The sequence below is a fragment of the Kogia breviceps genome, chromosome 8 (assembly GCF_026419965.1).
Source record: "Kogia breviceps isolate mKogBre1 chromosome 8, mKogBre1 haplotype 1, whole genome shotgun sequence".
Lineage (NCBI taxonomy): Eukaryota > Metazoa > Chordata > Mammalia > Artiodactyla > Physeteridae > Kogia > Kogia breviceps.
Genome location: NC_081317.1, coordinates 53,371,678 through 53,397,803, shown reverse-complemented (window position 1 = coordinate 53,397,803; position 26,126 = coordinate 53,371,678). Strand labels below are relative to the sequence as shown.

Sequence of the window (26,126 nt, the reverse complement as noted above, 5' to 3'; positions counted from 1 at the left end):
AGGTGAAGGAGGGATACCTGCGAGTGCTGGGTGCAGACCCTCGGGGACCAGGCTGGGAGTTTTCTTGGGGAGGCTCCCACGCCAGACAGCCTGCTGGGTTGCATAAGAACGTGGCAAATTGTCCTCTAAGGACGCGCGGGGCAACTGGGAGTCTTAAAATAGCAGATAAAGTTAACACTGGCTGTAATGTGCATAAATTGGATTATAATCTTTAGGCGTATTGGTGACAGCCAACGTAATCCATCTCTGGGTATTAATCCTGTTAGGCTCCCGGGTGATAACCAGTCGCAGGAGTGTTCCCAGAGTCGCGCTCCTGCAAAGGTTTCCACTCGGGTTGTACTTGGTCTCGGTGGCTGGGAACAGAACAGCGCAGCCACGCGTGGGGCGGGGTAGGAGTACTGACTAGCTTCCTTTAGCAACACAGACAACCTTTAGAAAGGAAACGGATAAGATCTAGACAGCTGATTTGAAAGTGAAAGATGTGTGTAACTTCGGTTCGTTAAAGAAGAAGGATCCTTGCATCTTCTTTGCCCTCATTCCTTTTTTGCTCTCTTTATCTTCTTCCTTTTCTCCCCTTTTTCCTACCTTCCAACTCCTTTCTGAATCGTTCTCTTGGCTTCATTCTCTTCTCCCTGGCTTCCCTCTTTACTTGCCTCTCTTTTACTTTTTGGCTCAACTTTCTTGCTTTCTTCTTTTCGTTTTGTCTTTCTTCAAACCACGAAAGCAAGTTGTCTGGGCCGTTGGATTAAAGAGAGCGATATAGGGGGAAGGAGGCTAGCTGGGGCATCCGGAATCCTCGACGTTAATTTGTCAGTTCTCCCAGCTGCTCACGCGAAGATAACCCACATCACTCGGACCGCTTCGGGCCAATTTTAATTTCGAGTGCAAGCCTCCGATTCAAGTGGTTTGAAGCCCTAAGACTGATACTATGCTCTCTCCCACTTACAACCAAGAAAGCTTCCTTTACCTGCGGACCCCAATTCCTCCCACCCTTTTACTGGATTTAGTATATAATGGAGAGAACAGTTGAAGATAGAAACATTTTAATCCAAGTCCAAGAGCTTAGATTTCACAACTGACCCACATGTACAATGATGCGTGTCATCTTGTAGGTGTACGTGTAGTTGTGTCTGTGTGTATAAGGACTAAGTTTACATACACATTGACGAGCTATGTGTTAGGATCTACGTGAAGGATGGACCTACTTGCTATGTATTATTTAATTTTTAAATAAAATAATCAAACTGGAGAGAAGTCCTTTGGAATATTAAGATAGGAAACTGATGGTTATCTGGATGTGGCATTAATAAAGCCATTTCTTTGGTGCCCTGGTCACATTCACAGGGCTCTGTGTTTCCCTCACCTACTTCCTGTTTCTGCCCAAGCTGGTGAAGTGTATCATAATGGGGTGGGGCTGGAAGGGTCCCTGCTCTGGGGCCACCTGTGCTTTGCTCCTTCTGATTTAAACCTGGAAAATTCCCCCTTTTTCACTGCATTCTTACCATCTTACATGGCCTTGTGCGGGGGAGAATAAAGTAGGAGCTTCCTATATGCCATGATTTAGGGGTGCCAGATAAAGCCCCCTCCCTGAAGAGACCTGACACATGGCTTACCATTCCTACGGGACACCCTCCTTTCAGGCAAGACATTGAAAGTGACTGCTGAAAAGCAAATTAGGTTCCACATATAAGTGATACCATATGATATTTGTCTTTCTCTGACTTACTACCAGGGGGGAACGCAGGGGGGAGGGATAAATTGGGAGATTGGAATTGACATATACACACTACTATATATAAAGTAGATAACTAATAAGGACCTACTGTATAACACAGGGAACTCTACTCAGTACTCTGTAATGACCTATAAGGGAAAAGAATCTTAAAAAGAGCAGATATATGTATATGTCTAACTGATTCACTTTGCTGTACAGAAAACTAACACACATTGTAAATCAACTCTACTCCAATAAAAATTTTTAAAAAATAAAGCCATTTATAAAGTGGAAGCCATTAGGCAACGAGTCTAGCTTAGCACACAGGTGAAAAAAAAAAAATCCATTCTTCGTTTGAGTTGACTTCAGGGTTTGGCTAACTTCTTCCAATGCCAACTGGGATGTCTTGGGATTCTCTCTATAACTCGTACTCGCGCTGAGGGACTGATGTCTCCTTTCTGAATTATGTATTTGCTGAATTCGGATTTATTACAGGAGTCACCAATAAGCCAGAGAGTCAGAGAAGGTCTTTTCCCATTATTCCTCCTTTCTCAGAGACTGCTTTCAAAACCGGAGGTGTAATTCTTTCTCCAGACACTGGAAATATAGATTTCGTCAGTAGATGGCGCACGGAGCCCTTCCACGGACGTCCTTACGTGACCTCTTTGCAACAAAAGGACAAGGAGGGGGAAAAAAGGAAAAATAACACAACCATGAATAATGTAGATTCAACTTTTGGGCAAAGGAATTTATGCCAGTCTTTCGATATATTATTATAGCCTATTCTAACAACCTGTCTATTAATTAAAAGGATTCAAAACAGAAATAACAGCAGATTAATTTTGTACCCAGCACATCTGAAGATCCTTGCACTTTAAGTGAGGTACAAATGTGAAACAACTTTTTGGGTACTTGACAATGTAATTATAGAAAGTATTTTTTTTAATTATGAAAAGGATTTTGCAAATAAATTTCGAGACAAATTTTTTCAGTTCTAAATACCAAAAAAAAAAAAAAATTAAATGGAAGTGATGAGGATAAAACCATTTATTTATACATAAAGCAATTATCTTACCAAAATTCATACTGTAGTACTTAGCACAGTGTGAAGCACCATAGGGTTAGTTCTGAGGAGCAGAAAAGAAAAGCAATTGACACCATCATATCAAATATGCTTGATGAAGAATAAAAGAAGAAGGTGTCTGGGGTGGATATTAACTCCTAAGCACTGCCACCACCATCACCACTGCCCTACACCATCATTTTTTGGCTCCAGTCCTTTTATTTGCAGTTGGTTTGTTTAGTTAGAAGTTGAGGCCAGTTTGGATGTTTCTAGCACAATATAACTCCTTTAAAGAGTAATTAGGGTGTCAAGGAGCAGTGGTTGCTTCTCAATAGAATTTTACTTGTGATAGATTACTGATGTACAAACTCAAATAATCAAATCAATTAAAATTAACCATTGCTCATTCTTTGCTGTCTGGATTTTTGGGGAAAAGAAAGAATATGCATGGAAAAAAAAAACAGATAATGGGACAGACATAACCAAACATCTTGCAAATATTAAGACTCAGAATAATTAAGGATTTTTTTCCATAATAGTGCACTTTTTCTGTGTATTTCACCCATACATTCATTCACCAAAATGATATTTCTCCTATTCCATGTGCCAGGCACAGAGTTAATCTCTAAGAATATAAGAATGACAGGGTTCCTGCTGTCACAGAGTTTATGACCCAAGGGAAATGTTTTACCAAAACCATATCTTTTTAAAAATTTTATAATGCCTATATTTGGGATAGAGATGTGTGTCACACATAAGCAAGCAGCATACAAATTTGACACGAACAGCCCAAGGACAAGAAAAAGAGTGGCACAAGATTAGAAGCCCAGGGGCATTGCCCTCAATTCTACATTTTAATACTTAAAATAAGGTGGGAGGGGAGTAATATATTTTTTGCAACAGCAACCAAGTTCTAATTTCTTCTTCCTTGATCTGAAGTGTTTTCCATGTTCACACTATTGCAGCTCTTTTAAGAAAAAAAAAAATCTCACAATGAAAGAAAGCTTACTAAGCCTTTTCAAGATCATGGGCATATTTTCTCATTTGAGACAGAATCTTTGTTTCTTATGGAAATTTTTGGTTCAAAATGTTATTTTTTAACATTATATTTAATTCACAGTTCTAGGATAGTGTATTGGGAACCCCCAAATAGTACAAATCATTTCCACTTTGAAAAAACAATTGCTTTGATACCCAATTAAGCACCTAGTCCAAGACTATTTCCAGAGATAAGAAATACACAAAGCTTTTTTAACCACCAGAGCCTCTTCATGTGTAAATTATTCCCTGAGAGTAATTTAAGCAGTGCACTTATACGTTCAGAAGACAAGAATGCCTCCACAATAATAATTTATTAATTTAGTGGGCTGCATCCCTAATTTAATAAATAGCACCTCAAGGCCTGAAAATTAATCAAGGATGTTATATAAGACCAACAATATGAAACAAGATAAATATTGGAGGTCAGTTGATATAGTATGATTGAAAATGTCTTCCTAATATATATAAGAATCCCAGTGAAATATTTATAGGTAAAATACATGGTAAATTGAAACTGCTTGCTATAAAACAATCTATCGAAAAAGTAGAACATTTTGCTCTATCTTTATGTATCTCTGGCATCTCTTCAAAGGCTACTGTACAATTTCCTATCTTTCTTTAGATAATGATTGGACCTCCTTGATTTTCAGTGTAAATTCTGTTATTATATACGATTTCACCTCTCCCATTCACATATTAAGAATGGAGAGCTAAAATAATCACTTTATCCTAAAATCATAAATGGTAAAAATGAAAAAATAACATATTGGGCCTATGAACTAATGTTGACAGGTCAAACTTCAATTAAAACTGCCAGAGAAATTTAGGAAGAAGAAATTACTCCCTTCCATGTATTAAATGGTTTGAGAGTGGTTTGAAAATAATACTAAGCCTCTAAGAAGTGAGTGATTTACTATTTTCTGGTAGGATCAAGTATCTTGGTTGAGTTAAACTATTTACAGTCAGCTCTGAATGATCCATGAGCATATTATTCACTTTGTAGATAATCTACAATGACACAATTTATGAGTGGGGTTTTTTTTAATGTAAATTTATGTTAGAGTCAGGTTTTTTTTTAACTATACAAAATGTGCATGACTGCATCTAATTTGTCAATTTCCATTCATAGCTTTTCTCACAGAAAAGCTTGTGTATTAGTCCACATGCCTCTTTTGGACCCCACTTTCTAATTTTTATAAGCAATTTGTTATCCCAGAGATGGAGTGATCTGGCAAAAAACTATTGATCTAGGAAGCAACACAAATTGATAAGAAAGAAGGAATATTCATTTATCAGTGTGCTGAATTAAAAGAACTCCTAGAGGCTATTACTAATTACATAGTTTTATTATGTATTCTTCATGAAATCAAATAAGGGAAAGTTAGGGAAGGATGATTTTTTTTTTTAATTAAAGTATAGTTGATTTACAATATTATATTCGTTTCAGATGTCCAACATAGTGATTCAATGTTTTCATAGGTTATACTACAATTAAAGTTATTATAAAATATTAGCTATATTTCCTGTACTATGCAATATATTCCTGTTTTTATGTAGTAGTCTGTACTTTTTTTTTTTTTTTTTTTTTTGCGGTACAAGGGCCTCTCACTGTTGTGGCCTCTCCCGTTGCGGAGTACAGCCTCCGGACACGCAGCCCCAGCGGCCATGGCTCACTGGCCCAGCTGCTCTGTGGCATGTGGGATCCCCCCAGACCGGGGCACGAACCCATGTCCCCTGCATCAGCAGGCGGACTCTCAACCACTGCGCCACCAGGGAAGCCCAGTCTGTACTTTTTAATCCCCTACCCCTATCTTGCCCCTCCCTATTCCTCCCCTTACTGGTAACCCCTAGTTTGTTTTCTGTATGTGAGTCTGTTTCTGTTTTGTTATATTCATTCATTTGTTTTATTCTTTAGATTCCATATGTAAGTGATAACATAACAGTATTTGTCTTTCTCTGGGAAGGACTATCTTCTGAAGTGTACTGGTAGCAATTTGGGGGAAATTTCAAGTTTTAACAAGGAGATAAAAGTCACTTATGAATAGAAAAGAACAATCTTTTGGCTTCTGCTTCATGACTTTGACATTTTGGTTTTATTATTAATTCAGTGCATTCAATTAACTTTTATTGGCTGTCCATTGAAGGTCAGCCACTGTTCTTGGTCCTTTGAAAACTCAGGATACAAGCATAGGATGCCTTTAACACCATTATTTGTTTTAAGCCATTTCATAATTATTGCCTTAGAGCTGACAGGTTGTTACAAAAAATAAAAGATGTCATTAAGCACTTAACAATAAACCCTTGTTATTCACTTACATCTCTATTTAAGAAAGAAAAAAGATTTAGCCATGACATTGGCAGTAATCCTTAAGAAAGAAAGAAAGGAAGGAAAGAAGGAAGGAAAGAGAGAGAAGAAAGAAAGAAAGAAAGAAAGAAAGAAAGAAAGAAAGAAAGAAAGAAAGAAAGAAAGAAAGAAAGAAAGAAAGAAAGAAAGAAAGAAAGAAAGAAAGAAAGAAAGAAAGAAAGAAAGAAAGAAAGAAAGAAAGAAAGAAAGAAAGAAAGAAAGAAATGGAAGGAAAGAAAGAGAGGTTGGAATTATTTACTAAGGTCACAAACAAGTACTGAGAGTACTTCCAAATCAAAATTTCATTTCTAAGGGCTCCAGTTAGTCAATTTGGGAGAATTTGAGTCTCAAAAAGAGACTCAAATGTGTCTGAAATGGTACTTTAAAAAACTTAACAAGCAGGTAGAAAGAGAGGCATCTCCTTATAGAAAAATACTATCTAATTAATATACGTAAAAGTAATGATAGAGTTTGAAAAATCATTATTTTGTGGCAACCAACGCAGTAATAGATTTAGTCAAGGCTCACCAATATGTATTGAACGTATAGAATGAAAGATTTTTGGAGACAATATTATTAACAATGATACAATGGCTCATTGCATCATTCCACATATTACATATTGATTACAAAGGGAGAAAAGAGTCTTTACAATGGAGAAATCTGGTGGACATCACTTAACCAAGTGATCAGACTTAGCATCACCAATAATGAGATGAGCTGACATCATATGCCTCTTGATATGATACAATGAAATGCATGTAGCATCACCTGTGTCGTATTCCTGCCTAAAGTGTTTGCATCTAACTGTGAGGAAGAAATCAGACAAATCTAGGTCATGTGAGATACTTTACAAGGTAACTAGCCTGGATTCTTCAAATATCAGTATTATAACTGACTTCTCGCCTTAAAAAAAAAATTGAGGAAATATTCCAGACTAAAGGCAACTAAAGAAACGTGACAACTAAATACAATACTTAATAGTTAACTAGATTCTAGATCCAAAAACTAACACAAACAATAAAACAGATGGGAAATTCCTGGAACAATTGGGGAAATTTGAATATGTACTATATATATGGTATTAAGGTTAAATTAAGTGGATGTGCTAATGGCTTTGTGGTTATATAGAAGACTCTCCTAGTTCTTAGGAAATACATGCTGAAGTGTTTAGGAAAGTGTTGTGATGTCTGTAACTTATAACTTACTCTCAAGTAGATCAATCAAAATAATAAATAAGTCTATAAAGTTATACGTAGTTATAAATTGAGAGCAAGAGGGAATGCAAATGAATTGAGGTGATCATCGTACTACCTTTCCTGTACATTTTTTATTTTTCAAAATATAAGTTTTAGGGGGAAAATGATCCTCAAGATTCAAAGCTAATTTCTGAATTCACAGTTCAGTATATGGTTTTTCAATAGCATGTCATTTTGTTTCCTAAAAAAAAATGCTTAGCAAGAACAAAAGTAGGGAAAATGAGGAGAGAAAATACTATAATCTAAAGGATTTTGTTTGAAAGAAAAGATAGAAGGTCAGAATTTTTTTTTTGGCCCTTTGAGGCTTTATAATCTCCCCTTTCTGCTCATCACCAAATTTGTTTTTGAATTATAAAAGTGTGATGGCTTTTGGTTAACTGATATGTTTGAGGTCAGCATCTTTAGTGATCTCAGCTTTTCTGGCAATGAAGGGCTCCAAAAGGGAGCAAGACACAGGACATGGGTCTGGCATGCCCTCCTGAATTAGTGACAATATTTTCATGTGAATGTTCTTTCAAAAGTGGATGCTGTATGTGAAAGGTTTCCCTCATGAGATTACAGCAATTTAAAGGTCATTCAATTCTACAGACCGCTTAATTGTGCTCCATTAAGCATTTCTCAAAAAGAAGTGTGTGTGTGCGGTTAATAGCATTCAAGGACTGCCAATATCAGCATTGCCTAACTTAGAAAGATTTTTTTTCATGGCTTTTATCACTGACCCGGTGTTTAATGCACTGACTTTCCTTTTTTATTGCTCAAGGGCAGCTGGATGAGTAGCCTTGGCTCATTTAGAAACCATCTAATGCTTTTGTTCCCAGTTAATATTTTCTTTAAAGGTCACCTACCTCTGACACCTGTCAGGTTAGCACTTCTCAGAATCAGGAATAGGACCTTTTCTTGATCCAGAACAGGCAATGCAATGTCTAAAGATTGGCTAGCAGTTCTGAACGAATAACAGATTAATAAATTACTCTTCAGGCTCTCATTTTTAGGGCCAGGATCCTTATGGGGATTTTTTTTGCCAACCATGTACCAGAGAGAGGAATGGGGTAAGAGTAGACAAAATGGGAACAAGGTAGAGAGCTGTGTGTTTCCGTTCCAAACTTGAGAGAGAGTGCACAAAGTCACCACTCATTCCCTAAAATGTCAGTCAGGGGCAGAGAAGGTCATTGAGAGAAATAAGTGGAGAAAAAAAAAAACCCTCCAAAATAAAGAACACATAAACAAGATAAATCCAAATCACTTTAAGAAAAAAATAATCCAAACTAGACCACAAAACAAAATGTATGGGAATTATAAATATAATAACTTTTTTGTAGAAAAATTCTTTTTACTCTAAGGGTAAAGATTTTAAAGACAGATTTTGATTTTTATTCAGCAACCCCAATGTGGTAGCTATAACTGCATATAACACAGTCCATATAGTTTCTCAGTTAATTAGTTGTTATACCCTGGTTCTTACCCAAACTGTTTACTCTGTAAACAAAAGGTACCAGGGTGTCCTTCAGAGATGTCATACCTCTTAACTTTTCCTTCAGTTAAGACTTTTAATTCTCTTATACAAACCCATACTTAAAACTGTGTACTGATTCTGCCATACCCCCGATATTTTGATTAGAGAGCTAACACACTGATCTACAAGCCAAAACTTCAGTTGAGCATGAAGGCAGAGGTCATTTGCACTTGGCAGGTAAACATGTAAAGAGAGTTTCCAAGCCACAACACAAAATATCTCAAATCACTTTGTTTTCCTTGACTCACCAACTTGGTACAAATATTTTCACTGTCAGACACTCAAGGCTTTGATTTTTGTTGTTTTCTTTTGGGAAGAATGGAAAGAAATTATGATCCCTCTAATCCTTATTGAAACTAAAACTGGCAGTTACCATATAAGTGGATGACATTGTTTCTGCTCCTAGATCCACCAATCTGTAAAACTGTTGAAGGAATATATTAGAAAAGTGTGGCACAGAAAAGAATAATCAGTTTCCCTAACAGCTTTATTTTTTAACAGATATTTATTGTACACCTATTATATGTAAAGCACACACGGAATTAAACTTTGCAGTTTTAGATAGAATTCAGTTGGGAAGGCAATTTGAGTGGAGTAATGAAGGCAATTTGGGTGGAGTAATGTTGGGAAGGCAATTTGGGTGGAGTAATGTTGTTAAAGGAGAGAGAGAGAAAGATAGAAGAAAAAAGAGAAGGCACAGGAAAGAAATACTTGCAACTATGTAGAGAAATGAGAAAATCTACTAAAAGGCAATGTTCAAAAATGTACAAGTATTTAGTTTTTGAGTTCCTCAAGATGATATATTTCCTGGACTAAAGCTACTTGTTAAAAAACAAGAAACAGTATGAATAAGATATCATGGGCACAGTTGGAATTCAAAACAACTTGGGGATGGAGAAGCAAGCTATTTATCCCTACACAGGATTCTGTCTTTATGAACAAATGCCATCAAGGTTGAGGTGCACCCAACTTCATTTTTCCAGTTGGGATAAATTAAAACAGTCTTGGTCTGGTTTTATTATAGCAGCAGTTTTTAACTTCACTCTCCCCACCCCACCCACAAATTTAATAAAATTGGTCATTTTCAAAAGCTACTTTGTGTTTCATGGGTAGAAACCTTGAAAAATTAGGTCTTAAGGAAATTGCAGAGGCTTCATTATTTAATTTTACATGTCTGGAGTCAAGAGTTCATGGAACTCATATGAATATGCATGAAAAATGCTACAAAACAGAATTAAATCAATCTTAGATTTTTTCCTTTTAAAAGTTTTAACCGAAATATAAGTTGGCTAAACTACTCCTTAATGTCAAAGATAAAATGATTTTTGGGCTTCTCTGAGGGCGCAGTGGTTGAGAATCTGCCTGCCAATGCAGGGGACACGGGTTCGAGCCCTGGGCCCGGAAGATCCCACATGCTGTGGAGCAACTAAGCCCGTGCACCACATCTGCTGAGCCTGTGCTCTAGAGCCTGTGAGCCACAACTACTGAAGCCCGCGTGCCTAGAGCCCATGCTCTGCAACAAGAGAAGCCACCACAGTGAGAAGCCTGTGCACCGCAACAAAGAGTAGCCCCCTGCTTCAACTAGAGAAAGCCCGTGCGCAGCAACGAAGACCCAACGCAGCCAAAAATAAATAAATAAATTTTTTTTTTTTTTAAAGATAAAATAATTTAACCCTTGGGTATAAGCAAGCCCACTAGGCAAAACTGGGGGGCATAAGTAATTCTGAGCCAAGCACATTTCTCAAAAAGGAAGTTCTTTGACATCAGGAAGTTGTCTCCAAGTGGCAGACTTTCCCAAGATAACAAATTTGGGACATCTTATTCTATTGTGGGAATAGAAAAAAATTTTTTTCAGAATAACTTTTCATTAAGCTAATAGTATAAAATTTATTTAAACTAGAAATAAAGATGGCCCCCAAATAACTGTTAAACCAAAGGTGAAAGCAGTATTTTTTAAGCCCCCAAGTCAGTTTTCATGTTGGGATTTTTTTTTCCTTCAGCGAACACACACAGTTTTCTAAGTACTCATTCTCTGTGGAACAATCACTGTAAAACTAAAATAAAAATTGCTCCTTGTTTGAGCCATGATACTTCTCATCTACTAGTCATTTAAAATCCATTTTTCAGGAAAGAATATGTTTTCACAAAGAATAAAACCGTGATGGGGGAATTATATAAGGAGTGGGGGGAAAAAACTAGAAATTGGAAAATTTTCCATAAAATTTGAATCCCCTGCTTCTCCTGGGAAAAAAAAAAATCAGAAGATCTGGCCACCCAAGGCTCACATATCTGCACGTCAACTCAGTTGACACTGAGTCCAGGCTGCCCCATTAGACTAGGTTATCCTCCTCCAGTTACCTAGAGTTCTGCCCTCTGAATTTCACCCATTTATTCAACAAGCCTAGTCCTTGAGGTCTTTTCTGGGGTAGCGAAGATAATCTTATCCCTAGGATCCCATTGTTGATATAGAACAGATGTAGTTAATCTATGGTGGGCAAGCTATGGCCAACAGGAAACCAATCAGGTTTCAAGCCTTCTGAGCTTAAAAAAAAAAAAAGCTTTTACATTTTTAAATAAATAAAAATGTTAAAGAATATTTCATGACACAAGAAAATTGTTTGAAATTCAAATTTCAGTGTCTATAAATAAAGTTTTATTGAAACACAGTGGAGCTCTTTAGTTTATATATTATCTATGGCTGATTTTATGCTACAAGGGCAGAATGGAGTAGTTGTAACAGAGACCATATGGCCCACAAAGCCTTAAATATTTTCCACCTATCCCTTTACAGAAAAAGTTTGCTGACCCCTGATCTGAAACTGTACTGTCCAATAGAAATGTAATGTGAGCCACATATGTAATTTTTAATGTTTTAGTGGATGCATTTTCAAAAGGAAAAAGAAACATGAAAGTAATTTTAATAATGTATTTTATTTAACCCAAAATATTCAAAATATTATCACTTTAATATGCAGTCAATAGAAAAATTATTAATGAGATATTTTACATCCTTTTTTCATACTATGTCTTTGAAGTTCGGTGTATATATACTTGCAGTATATTTCGAATTGGATTAGCCACATCTCAAGCACTCAGAAACCACAATGGTGCTAGCAGATTGAAAGGACAGCACGGATATAGAACATAAGAATATTTTTAGGAGGTGGCAACGCTTTAGCCAAGCAACTAAGTCGGTTTGTAGAATAACGAAAAGTGGAGTAGGAACAAATGCCCCTAGATTTGTGAGTGAAAGTGGAATGAAGAACTGGGTACGGGGTTTAGGGAGATCAGGGCTGGGCTGCCTTGCTGGGTAGAACAGTCAGAGAAGAAAGGGAGGATTTTAAGAAGTATCGGGTATCTATGGGTCCTTTTCAAGGGGTTCAAGTAAAACCTAAAGATATTGTTATTTTATTAAAAAATTTTTAATATGAAAACTCTTATTTATTTATTTATGTCTGCATCGGGTCTTTGTTGCTGCGTGCAGGCTTTCTCCAGTTACAGCGAGCAGGGGCTACTCTTTGTGGTGCGTGGGCTTCTCATTGCGGTGGCTTCTCTTGTTGCGGAGCATGGGCTCCAACACACGGGCTTAGTAGCTGTGGCACTCGGGCTCAGTAGTTGTGGCTCCTAGGCTCTAGAGTGCAGGCTCCGTAGTTGTGGCACACGGGCTTAGTTGTTCTGCGGCATGTGGGATTTTCCTGGACCGGCGCTCGAACCCGCGTCCCCTTCACTGGCAGGCGGATTCTTAACCACTGCGCCACCAGAGAAGTCCATTAACAAATATTTTAAAGGTGGGATCTCTTAGTCAAAAGGCTGTGAGCAGCGAGAAAAATCCCTAATCCATCCATCTTTTTCATTTTGGTGGACTCTGGGAATGAACACTTCCTATTGCCTTCTCTAGAATCTAGATTAGATTAGCCACCCCTCTCCATTGGAGGAGGTGTGGCTATACTGATGGGTGGGGGTCTGCTGATCACTGGGTCTCTCACTTCCAGTGTTAACAGCCCCCTGACCATGCTGTCTTTTCCTTCCCTTCTGTCAGCTGCAGTGCAGGCACTCCCTTTGTGCTCACACTACCCCTTGCACATCCTCTCTCCTGTGGTAATAGACATACAATTCTAATACAATACAGTAATTACTATAATGGAGCTTTGTTCAAAATAGCAAGAGAGTAGAAAGGAAAGAGGGTCAGGGGTTTGGAGGAAATTCTTCACAATCAGAGGTCCTTCTTTATTATTCACATCACTTTACATAATACCATTTTGTCGGGCTTCCCTGGTGGCGCAGTGGTTGAGAATCCGCCTGCCGATGCAGGGGATACGGGTTCATGCCCCGGTCCGGGAAGATCCCACATGCCGCGGAGCGGCTGGGCCCGTGAGCCATGGCCGCTGAGCCTGTGCGTCCGGAGCCTGCGTTCCGCAACGGGAGAGGCCACAACAGTGAGAGGCCCGCATATCACAAAAAAAAAAAAAAAAAAAAAATACCATTTTGTCATTCAACATTACTATGAAAATGTTGTTTTTGAGTATGTATTGTTACATGTGAAAATCTGACAGTAAAAAGTTGATTAGTCAGAATGTTTCTATGTGTATATGCAAATGCATAGAGAAATGAGAAACTCACTGTTGTGAGTCCCTAAAATAAGGGAAGAAAATACAAGCAATGCATGGACACTGAGATTTTGCCCAGGGGAAAATTATGTCTTTCTTAATTTTTTAATTTAACAAACACTCATGTATGCCAGAAACTGTTATAAGCACTTTACAAATATTAACTCTTTAACCTGAATAATACTTCCATGATGTTAGGATATTATTATTACCTCCATTCTAGGCCTGAGCGATCTGAGGCACTGAGAGGTTAAATACTTTGTGGAAGTTAGTTCACACAGCTAGTAAGTAGCAAAGGCCTAGGGTGACCCACTGTCTGGTTTGCCCAGAAGTGTCCACTGACAAGTCCTGCATCTCCATAGAACTCTTCAGTCCTGGGAAAACCAGGATGAATGGTCACCATAACATTCAAGCCCTGGTGATCTGACTCCAGACTCCTTGCTACTAATATGCTATGTCCCTCACAATAATGCAGGGATAACCCTAATAAGTGTGGAAACACCACACATAGAAATGGACCTAACAAAAGCAAACCTGAAATCTGGGCTGTTATAAGATTGTCTGCTGGGAAAATCAGCTCACTTGGTCTCCCAATAAACACTCCAGAATATGCTGAGGTTAATTTGCATCAATTGCTTGCAGCTGGAGAGCAGACATGACAATTGGTCTCCAGAAAATCAGGCAGGGGGAAGATTGGAAATTCCCTGTGAGAATGGAAGAGATGTCTCACTCTTCACAATGGGCACAATAGGGAACCTGAAAGGTCTGTAAATCCAGCTACAAGTGCCCTATGTTGTTTCCTGCTTTGTCTGACTGTTTCTGTAAGTTTCTGTATCCATGGATGTTAAACAAACCTTCTGTTGTCTGTCTGTTGGCCTTTTCCCTTCAATCATCATAACAGCTTTGTTGTGGCAGCACCACACTAAAAAGGAAGCTCTATCAAGGCAGGGGGCCCAGAGGACAGAGAAGATGGGTGGGTTGTAGGAAGTGTATCAGCAGGGCCTGAGTCCAAGCTTCTTCTATCACCTCCCAAATCACACCTGCACCCAGCTGGGTGGATAAATCTTTCAGAAGCCACTCCAAGAAGGAGTGACCTCTTCCACTTTGGCTTTCCATGAGGAGCATCCCCATTCTCCACCTGTCTGCTCCTTCTTTGGCCAATATTAAGTACAAAAAGAGCCGACAAAGGAGGAGGATGCCTTTCTCCCCCTGGTACCTCCCTACTCCTACAAAAAAGATATGGGAAGAGGAAAGAATAATAAATGCCATTTAAAGAAACTATGGTGCTTGGTTTATTCCACCGAGATTATGTGTAAAACCGCTTGCTATGAAGAAAAGATTTTTTCTTTTTTTTGGTTTTCAGTTTAATTCAGATTATATATGGAGACCAAGACAAAGAAAATGCACCCAATCTGTGAGGGGAGCTCAGGAACGGGGTCCACAAGGAGTTAACGCTTCAGATGAGACTGAAACGTAAGAGTTTTTCCCCGTGGACAAGGGGCAGGGAAACTGGAGGAAACACTGAACAGATATTCTTCCCTCAGCCTGGAAAGACACTAGGCAGGGAGGTGGTGGGGAGGCACAGACAGGAGGGAGTACGGTGTGCTCAGCAGTCTGAGGGGAGCACAGGGGTGGGAGATGAGGGGCTAGCTCCTGAAGGGCCTTGTATGTCATGCTAAGAAGTACAAATTTTTCTGTGCTGATGAGAAACCACTGAAATAATATAAGCAGAGGACTAACATGATTAGATTTGCATGTTAAAAAAATCGCAGCAGGAGAATGTTTGTCACACAGAGTCCTAAGGAATGTGCCATGCAAAATCATGGTTAATGGTAAACTAGTTTTTAAATGGACAAGCAAAATTAAAAAAAACTTTGAAGATCTCCTGGAAAGGGATTATAAAACTATAAAAACAATAAAAAGATTTAAACATATCAAAGAAAATAAGTCAGAAAAGATTTTAAACCACTTGAACCAACAATGTATTTAAGGATGAAGAAGAGAAAGCTTACCCAACGAGCAAGTTCTTGACCTCAGTACTGATCCAGGAAGGGTTAGGGAGGTTGAAGTCTCCAAGCTGTCCCCAGCGGTAGCAAACCATGGCCAGTGGTTGGGTATTCTACATCAATTTGAAAAAATATAAACAAAAATCACACGGACTGGCTAGAAGTCCTTGATCATCTCCCCAAAGCATGCTTTATCCTTTTTAAAGAGATACTTCTTTCCACATAGTAATCAGACAGCCATTGATTCATGCACAGATTTCTAATTGAGAAGGCAATATTTTGTTTTGTGATCTATTTTAAAAGGTGGAATGAGAAAATTTATTTTAATCCTTAGCATATATGTTTATTAGACTTTTTGTAGGTTATTGACTTTTAAGATGTCAATCTTTTCATTCTTTCCCAATGTTTGCATCACAGTTTATTTTCTAAAACAGATAATCTCTCTATATTTTTGTTTGATTTAATAATCATTCATTGACAAATATTTCCTGAATGCCTTTTTTTCCTTTAGGCCACAAGGAACCAATAATTGACAAGACAGACAAACCTGGCTGCTCCCTCATGAAGGTTATAGTCTAGTGGCAAAGCAAACAATTATAATGTGATATATGTAAAGAACATGACAGAAACTCACTTTGCTTACCCAAAATCTATTTACCACATCTTTTCTGTTAAGAGAACCCCACTTTGGATGGGGGCAAGTAACATGCCCAGCTGTAACAGATTTCCCCCGAATGGCCACACCAATATTTTGATTCTACATTCTCTTCTAGAACCTGCCACCCTTACATTAAGATGTAGACTCTATTTACCCTCCCCTTTAACCTGAGCAGTCTTTTGTGTTTGCCACAATGAATAGAGAACAGCACAAGTGATGCCGTGTGACTTCCAGGCCTAAGTCATAAAAGGCAATATGGTTTCCACCTAAGTCTCTCTTGGGACCCTCACCCTTGGGGCTCAGCCATTATGGTATGGGAAGCCAAGCAGCCACATGAAAAGGTCATGTGTAGGTGTTCTAACCACAGTTCCAACTGTGTGAGTCTTCTTGGCCGAAAGCCAGCAACAACTGCTATTGTATGGATATCAGGGAGAGTAGAAACAGGCCATTTCTGCTGAGCTTTGCCCAATTATCATATTTGTGAGAAAAACACATGTTTTTGTTTTAAGCCACTAAGTTTTGAGTTGGTTTGTTGCACAGCAGTAGATACCCAGAACACTCACTTTTAAAACGGAAGGCTTTCCCAGCCTTCCTTGCAGATTGGAGTGACCATGTGACATAATTCTGACCAATGAGATGTAAGCAGAAGCCAGTAAATAGGGCTTCTGGGAAAAACTCAACAGATGCATGACTTCAGGACATGCATCCTTTGTTCTTTCTTCAGCCTACAATTCAGAGTGACAGTTAGAGCCCCTGCAGCCATTTTGTAAGAATGAGAATGAAGACCACACCCTAAGGACTCCAGAATAGAAACCTAGAAAAGGTGCTCAACATCCTTTTAGTCTTCAGGATGACACAAATTAAAACTACAATGAGATACCATTTCATACTTCCAAAATGGCAAACATTAAAAGGACCAACAACATCAGATTTTGGTGTGGATGTGGAGTAACTAGAACTTGCATACATTTCTAGTTAGAGTGTAAAATCTTACCAACACTTTGGAAAACTTCAGCACTTTCCAACAAAGACAAAAATATACCTATTTTATGATCCAGCTATTCAACTTCTAGGTTTTTAATTAAATTAGAAACATGGAAACATGTTTACAAAAAGAAATCTCAGGGAATGTTTATAATGGCCATAAACAGGAAATCTATAAATCTACCAACATATGAGTTGATAAAATGGATAAACAAGTTGTATATATGCTACACTGGAAAACTGGTAAGAAAAAAGGATGAATTACTCACATATACAACAACATGGATGAATCTCAAAAACATAGGTTGAGCAAAAGAAGTCAAATATATAAGAGTGTGTGCTATATGATTCTACTTCTTTTTTTTTTTTTTTTTTTTTTTTTTTTTTTTCGGTACGTGGGGCCTCTCACTGCTGTGGTCTCTCCCGTTGCAGAGGACACGCAGGCTCAGCGGCCATGGCTCACGGGTCCAGCCACTCCGCGGCATGCGGGATCCTCCCAGACCAGGGCACGAACCTGTGTCCCCTGCATCAGCAGGTGGACTCTCAACCACTGCGCCACCAGGGAAGCCCTGATTCTACTTCTTTGACATTCAAGAACATGTTAAACTAATGGGTTGTGATAGAAATCAGAACAGCAGCTGCCTCATGGAGGGATTAACTAAAAAGGCACAAAGGAACTATCTGGGGTAATGGAAAAATTCTACATCCCAATTGGGGTGTTATTTTCCCAGGTATATACAATTGTCATACTCATAAACTGTACACTACACTAAGATGTGTGTATTTTACTGCATGTAACTTATTTAAAAATTAGTTAACTAAAAATATATATGAGCTTATTTATATTTAATCCTGAGAACCACTTAGAGGAGCTAGAGCTTAAATATTACTGATTTGCTGTTATAGCTAACTTACGGTAACAATATTTAATGTTAGGAATGAAAATATTTTGTGACCAGGTCTTGCTGACCAGTAAAATATTATCTCTAATTCACTTACCCAAAACAGTATATTCCAAATCAAAACATGTTCAACATGGATTTTCTTTCTTCTTTTTCCCAAGCTAAGATAACCATAACAAAATTTTTTAGCCAAAGCCCCATACCAGCAACTAACAGGGCTTCTTGATTAAAAAGTGATGTCTAAACAGAGATCTGAATCGCAGCAGGATTAGGCAAAAAGCCGGCAAAAGGGAGTGGGGGGGGGGAGAAATATATATATATATATATATATATAGAGAGAGAGAGAGAGAGAGAGAGAGAGAAACAGAGACAGACAGAGACAGTGCGACAAAGAGAAACCAAAAAACTATGAGTGAGTTTACTGCAATATACTCGATCAGGACACAGGCTGGTCCTGATGAACCAGGAGTGTTATAGGAACCTCAAGGACTAGAATCAGGGGCTTAATGCCACCCACACCTTCCTCCCTCCCCTTTCCCTCTGGCTGTCAGCTTCATGTTTTCACACATATTTATGCTTTTGAGGGCAGGAGCTATGATTTGTGCTTTTAATAATTATAGTAGGTTAGGTTCCTAGAAGGAGAATTTGGGAAAAGGACTATGAACCTTTAATAAAGTTCTTGATACATGTTGCCAATTATTCCCACCCCCCAAAAAAACAAACCCCAAACCAATTTCGACTCTCAGTAGGAGGGTATGACTGTGCTTATTTTGAAACAACCTCATCAGCTTTAAATTTAATATATTTTAGAGTCTTTGTTTTTTTCGTAGAATAAAGTGATATGTCATTAATGTTTTATTTTGTAACTACTAACAGTGAATCACTTCACATATATATCGATCATTTATATTTCTGCATCTGAGATTTGTCTATACATTGTTGCACCTTTTTCATTGAAATTTCAGTGTTTTCCTGATTTAAACTGCTAATCACCGTTTGTCAATTTTTTTTTTTCTTTTTTTTTTTTTTTGCGGTACGCGGGCCTCTCACTGCTGTGGCCTCTTGCGTTGCGGAGCACAGGCTCCGGACGTGCAGGCTCAGCGGTCATGGCTCACGGGCCCAGCCACTCCACGGCATGTGGGATCCTCCCGGACCGGGGCACGAACCCGTGTGCCCTGCATCGGCAGGCGAACTCTCAACCACTGCGCCGCCAGGGAAGCCCCTGTCAGATATTTTTTACTTTGTAATCTACTTCTCAATTTTTGATGGTTTCTTTTAAATTTTTCATGTAGTCAAATCTTTGATTTTGATTCCTTTGTGATTTAGCCCATTGATTTTATGCTTAGACAATTCTTCGTTCAGCTCAAGAACAAGTAAATAGTTTAAATAGTTCCCTAAATACTCTTTTAGCTTTTAAGTCAGACTTTGGCAAACATTGATTATGTTTCAGGTACATTTTTTAATATTTCCCTGTTTACCTTACATTGAACACTTTTCACATTTAACACCTGGAATTTATTTTAACATATGTTGTAAATAAATTGACATATTTAACTTACCACAGCTTGTCAACTTATTGAATAATTTTTCTTTTGCACATTACAATGTGATAACAACTTTGTCATTCACATCATTTTTATAAGTAATGGTATCTATTTATGGCTATTCTGTTCAAAAGGTATACTATGCACATTTATGCTAGTAGTACCCTGTTTTATGTACTGTTTTAATATACTTTAATACATTGTGGGGAAAATCCATATAATAAGTTTTTTTTAGCTACAAGTAACAAAAATTTATTAAAGTTGCTTTAAGCAAAAGAGAGAATATCCACGGATCTGATCAACTGTGCCCACAGGCAAAGATCACTTTGAACAGGAGAGACAATTACAGAGGCATCCCTATTGAATTCTTTAAGTCAGGGAGGGCACCCAGTAGGTGTTCACTGTTCCCTTCATCAATTGTCTTTTTTCAAAATTTCTTGGCTCTTCTCTATTTTTTCTAGCTAATCAACTTTAAAACCACTGTTTCAAGCTCCAAAAGATATCCTATTTGGATTTTGATTGGAGTTGCATTAAACCTATAAATTAATTTGAGAAGAACTGACATCTTTATAATAGTCATTGTTATCCAGGAACGTGGTAGGACTTCCCATTCATTCAAGTCTTCTTTTATGTTCTTCAGTAAAATTTTGCAGTTTTATTTATATTGTTCCTGTCCATTTCTTATTATGGTTATTCTGAGGTATTTTATATCTTTCACTTTTAAACCAATTACAATCTGACTTCTACCTATTAATCTTAATTCTTTTGTTACTAAAAAAGTAAAAGAGGGAAGCAGTGGAAATTATTGGAAGGACATTGAGGAAGCTCATAGAATTAAGAGAAGAGAATTAAGTTTCAGGAGAAGGAGCCAGGGCTGACATCAGGGATGACTGGATCCATTGGCTGAAACACAGATGAGTCTTTCACAGAGTCTTTCACATTGCTCATCTCTTGGCTCTACATATCTCTGTATTTTGACTTCATTCTAATATTTTTATTATCCAAAAGAAAAAAGGGTGTTTTCCTCATTAGTTCCAGATAGTAAGATCCCAGGCAAAGGTTCAGATTGGCCCAGTAGGTCAGATGCTTACTATTGAACCGATGCCTACCTCTTACAGCCAGGGAGGGGAGATGCTGTGATCGGCACAGTCCAGGTCATGTGCCTGTCCCTGGGGATAGGCAAGCAGATCTGTTGCCAGATGAGGGCAGAAAAGGCTTGCTGGGCACACAACAGACACTACATCCAGTGACATCGGTCCTGCCAAATTTGCCTGTGATGGTCTTGTTGCTAATTCCAATGGGTACTTTCCAATCTGTATAATTACTTTTCTCTCTGGAGACTTTGATGTTGACAGCCTCTTGAGGTTCTCGACTCCCTGCATTTCAAGAACACATTTTTCTTATGGTTTTCTCTTTTCACTCTTGCTCTTCCTTTTCTTTCTCTTTTTTAGACTTTTCTTCTTCCCACTACCCTTCTAATTGCTTTCACCCAGGCTTTCATCCTTGGTTTATTTCTATTTTCTTTCTAGAGCATGTTTTTTCTAGATTATCACCTAATCCTAAATTTTTTATTATCACCTGTTGATTTCCAAATCCGTTCCTCCAGGCCAGATCTCACTTTACATCTCCAGACTCAGCTCTAGAGATAAGAAACTCAATGCGGTAATTATAAGGAAGAATGGTAGGTTAAACTGTTGCCTACATGAGACAGTGAACATAAAGTGTGAATACTCTAGAAAATATCAACTTTGTCCTATAAGATAATTTAATTTTTTTCTTTTTTAAGAAGATGTTGGGGGTAGGAGTTTATTAATTAATTAATTTATTTTTGCTGTGTTGGGTCTTCGTTTCTGTGCGAGGGCTTTCTCTAGTTGTGGCAAGTGGGGGCCACTCTTCATCGTGGTGTGTGGGCCTCTCACTATCACGGCCTCTCTTGTTGTGGAGCACAGGCTCCAGACACACAGGCTCAGTAGTTGTGGCTCACGGGCCTAGTTGCTCCGCGGCATGTGGGATCCTCCCAGACCAGGGCTCGAACCCGTGTCCCCTGCATTAGCAGGCAGACTCTCAACCACTGCGCCACCAGGGAAGCCCAAGAATTTAATTTTTAATCTCTCTCATCCTTGACCTATTTATTGTGTTTCCAAAGTAAGACATTTTCCTGCTCTTTATACTTTATTTATAAGAATAAAATAGAGGACAGAACCTGGCATAATAATTAGAAAAAGTGCTGGAATGGATGTCTGTAGACTTGTGTTCTAAATCTTGCTTTGCAACTGAGTCTCTATGTTCCTAAGAGTCATAATTCAGGATTATAGCGGGGAACTGGTGAGATAAATAATGCATATGAAAACATTTTATAATCCACAACTATATACCTGAAAGGTGTTATTACTGTCTTGCCTTGCCCTAGCTATGTCATAGCCTTAATATGAAAATGAATTTTGTTCATTGTCAATTTGGACAAAACAGGGTATCATCTCTCTCTAAGAGGTCCTTCATGATTTCATTAAGGGAAGTGCAACACACCTCTTTAAAATTTAGTGGTTTAGGGCTTCCCTGGTGGCGCAGTGGTTAAGAATGCCTGATAATGCAGGGGACATGGGTTCAAGTCCTGGTCTGGGAAGATCCCACATGCCGCAGAGCAACTAAGCCCGTGTGCCACAACTATTGAGTCCGCATGCCACAATTACTGAGGCTATGTGCCACAACTACTGAAGCCCGTAAGCCTAGAACCTGTGCTCCACACCAGAGAAGCCACCGCAGTGAGAAACCCACACACCACAACGAAGAGTAGCCCCCACTTGTTGCAACTAGAGAAAGCCCGTGTGCAGCAACAAAGACCCAATGCAGCCAAAAATAAATTAATTAAATAAATAATTTTTTAAAAAAATTCAGTAGTTTAAAATAATGACTGTGGGTTTGCTAGAGGATTTTTGTTTTCTGGTTATGACTGAGCTCACTCATGCAGCAGCATTCAGAGAGTCAGTTGGGATAACTGGACCTCTCTTTCCACGAGGTCTTTGTTCCTCAAGGAGACTCAACCATGCTTCCTCACCTGCTAGAGGCAGTGTTCCAGGCGAGCCCCAGTGTGACGTGTCTGACAAACCTCTGTTTGTGTCACATTTGCTGGTGTCCCGTCCCATTCACCAGATCAGCCAGCTAACCAAGCCCAGTCAGTATGGGAGGGAGTAAACAAGGGCATGGATGCCATGAGGCAGATTAGTTGGGGCCATTAGTGTAACAATCTACCACAGTAGGGAAATATATTTAATAATCTGGATGAAATGAATAACTTCATAGGAAACTATAATTTACAAATCTAAGCCCAGAAAAGTTTCAAAAAATCTATACAGACAAATTACCGTGAAAAAAAATTTGAGAAAATTATCAGTTATTCGAGCCCCTTGCAAATCACAAGGCTGAGATGGTTTTACAAGGGAATTCTACCAAATTCTTGAGGAAAAGACATCTCTATTGTTATATCAAATGTTGCAGAACATAGAAAAACAAAATTTTTATGAAGAGAGGATTATATCAATACCACAATATAAAAAGGTAGAAAAAAATTACATACCGACCATATTTAATCTCTCCCTCTCTCTCTCTAAATATATATATATATATATATATATATATATATATATATATATTCCATCAGCTCATTAGAAGAATACTACATCATTATGAAGAGGAGTTAATTCCAAGAATGCAATTAACAGTTGGAAAATTGTTAATATACTGATTATATTGATAGATCAAAACATAAAAATTATAGCATCTCTATACAGAGGTATTTATAAAATGTAACATAAATTCTTTCTTCTAAAAAGCTCCCATTAAGATGGTAATAGACGGACAATCCCTTAACTTTATGAAATTTACCTATTTCAACCCAAAAGCTGGAATCATATTAATGGGAAGCATCTGAAGATGTCCCATTAAAATCGGGAGCTAGATGAAAATATCTACTGTCACTAATATTCAACATTGCTGGAGATGGTAGCCATCACAGCTAGAAAGGAGATAGAATTGAGAAGTATAAAAAATGCAAAGGGAGGAGGCAAAATGATAATTATTCATCAGTGTTTCTGTTGCATTCCTGAAATACTTGAGGCAATTGAAAAACTACTCTAGATGATAAGGCAATTCACTAAGTTGGCTGAGCATGAAATTAACATGCAGAAATGAACAGCAAGTTTATTAACAAACATCACCTTGCTATTTAAAAGATATAATGGACAAAAAGACTCTATTTACCAAAACCACAAAAAAGATAAACAATCTTAGAAAAAACTTAACAAGAAATGTGCAAAATCTATTTGAAAAAAAACTTTAAACTGCAACTGAAGCCCCCCTAAAACCTTGTACAGATGCAAAGACTTACCATGTTCTTTAATAGGAAGACTCACTGTCAGGCAGAGGTCAATTCAATAAAAAGACAAAGAGGATTTTATTTTAGCCAATCTGATTCTAAAGTTTATTTTTAAAAGAAACAAGCAACAATATCTAAGAAAATGTAGGAGAAGTATAGAATGTGGGATAACCTCACTCTTTTATATATTTAAAGGAAATAATGGATCAAATGAGAACATTCAGAAATAGAATTTAGTAAATTATAAAAGCAGCATTTCCAATCAATGGGAAAGATGATTTATGTAATAAACGGTATGCAGTCTACTAATAGACATCTAGAAAAAAATAAGGAAAAATAAATTTGGATCTGTACCTCATAACTTACATTAAAACAAATCCCAGTTAGATCAAATATTTACATGTAAAAAATGAAACTATAAGGGAACTAGAAGAAATCATTGAAGATTTATTTTTTAAAAAAATTTGGGGGGTGGGAAAGCTGTTTCTATATACATCACAAAACTCAGAAGCCATAAAAGAGAAGATTAATAAACAACTACATAAAAATAAAAATGAGGTTCTGCAAGATAATAAAAAAAAAATCAAATGACAAACTGGGAAAAGTATTTCCTACTCATACCACAGGTAGGTGTTAATTTTTCTAATATAGAGAGAGCTTTTATGAATCAATAAAAAGACCAATAGACTGTTCTTATAAAAAAAAATACAAGTGACCCATTAACATATAAAAAGATGCTTAATCTCCTTATTTACAGAAACAGAAATACAAATTAAAACAAACTGGAATATCACTTCTAAATTATCATATTAGCAAAGATCTAATGGTTAGATTGGATTTTTTGCTCTCATACATTGCTGGTTGAATATAAATTGGCAATTTGGCACTATCTCACAGAATTAACAATGCAACCCAACAGGTCTTCTGGAATTTATCCTAGACTTTATTCACTCATGTATGAAGTGATATATGAAATAGATTACTCATTACATCATTATTTGTAATACTGAAAGATTTCATCAGGAGAGGGTTACATGATGATACATCCTTGTATTGGAATATAGCAGCTGTGAAGATGCTCTTTACGTGATATGAATGAGCTCCACAATCTAATACTGTTCAAAAAAAGCAAGCTATAGAGTGTATAGTATGCACTCTTATGTGTAAAAATGGGAGAAAAAATAAATATAAATTAGTTTTACATGTATGAATTATCTCCAGAAAGATACACAAAAGCCCTTTGTATTACATGCCTCTACAAAAGGAAACAGCATAGCTGGAGTACAGAGGTAGAGAAGCATGGGGTGCCTGTATGCATATGGGAATCGAGTTACTGGGGGGCTGCTCCATGCAGGTCTCCTACTGGGTCTGCAGTCCCTGGAACACATCCCTGGAGCAAGCACCACCTGTCTGCCTTCTCCTAGGGGGAGGGACCAGGACTTTGGACAGCATCACATGGCAGAGGAGGAAGTCATAGCTCAGTGACACTAGCCTGAGAGATGAGGGAAGGGAGGTGCCTCAAAAGATGACTGTGATCATCTCTGATTTATGTCAATTTAGAAAAATAAAGAAATTCTCCTGTACCTGAGAAATTGTCTTCTATTGAATGGACAAGGCAAGACCCAGTTTCTGCCAGGAGGCAAGGTGTGCTAAGACCAGGCCTACTTACTCCTTCACCTTCACCCTGCCTGGAGTGCTGAAAGGTGAAGTCCTTCACTCTTCCTGTGCTGAATGTCTTCTCTTTTCCCAGGTCCTGGGCAAGAGTTTATACTTTGTGACCACTTCCTTTGTCTATAGGCCCACTTATATGGAGCAAAAAGGATATGCTCCTAGTTCTATCTTTACACTAAAAATGGAATGAAATTCCATCAGACCAACACAATAACATAATAAATTACTTGCTAATATATGGATTTGGAAATTTCAGAAAATTCTTATTATAAGGTTTGAAGGATAAACAGAAGTTTACCAGTGACAAAGATGGGAGTAGGATGACGGTCTAGTCAAAAGGAATAGGTGACACAGAGGCAGCAAACAGATTGGATGCTTGGGGAACTATGCACAGTTTGGAATTCCTGAACTATAAAGTGACAGAGAAATAGCAAGGGATGAAATTGGA

At 37.9% G+C, this 26,126-nt stretch overlaps 1 long non-coding RNA gene across 1 annotated transcript in view; it reads right to left on the bottom strand.

Moving 5' to 3' along the window:
* Positions 1 to 1,026: 1,026 nt before the first annotated feature.
* LOC136794762 (uncharacterized) overlaps positions 1,027 to 26,126 on the bottom strand; it is a 59,142-nt gene continuing 34,042 nt past the window's right edge. The window contains exons 2-3 of the long non-coding RNA XR_010841963.1: positions 15,554 to 15,660; positions 1,027 to 2,377 (exon numbers count right to left, since the gene is read on the bottom strand). This is a non-coding gene — a long non-coding RNA (uncharacterized lncRNA). The remainder of the gene's footprint in view (positions 2,378 to 15,553; positions 15,661 to 26,126) is intronic.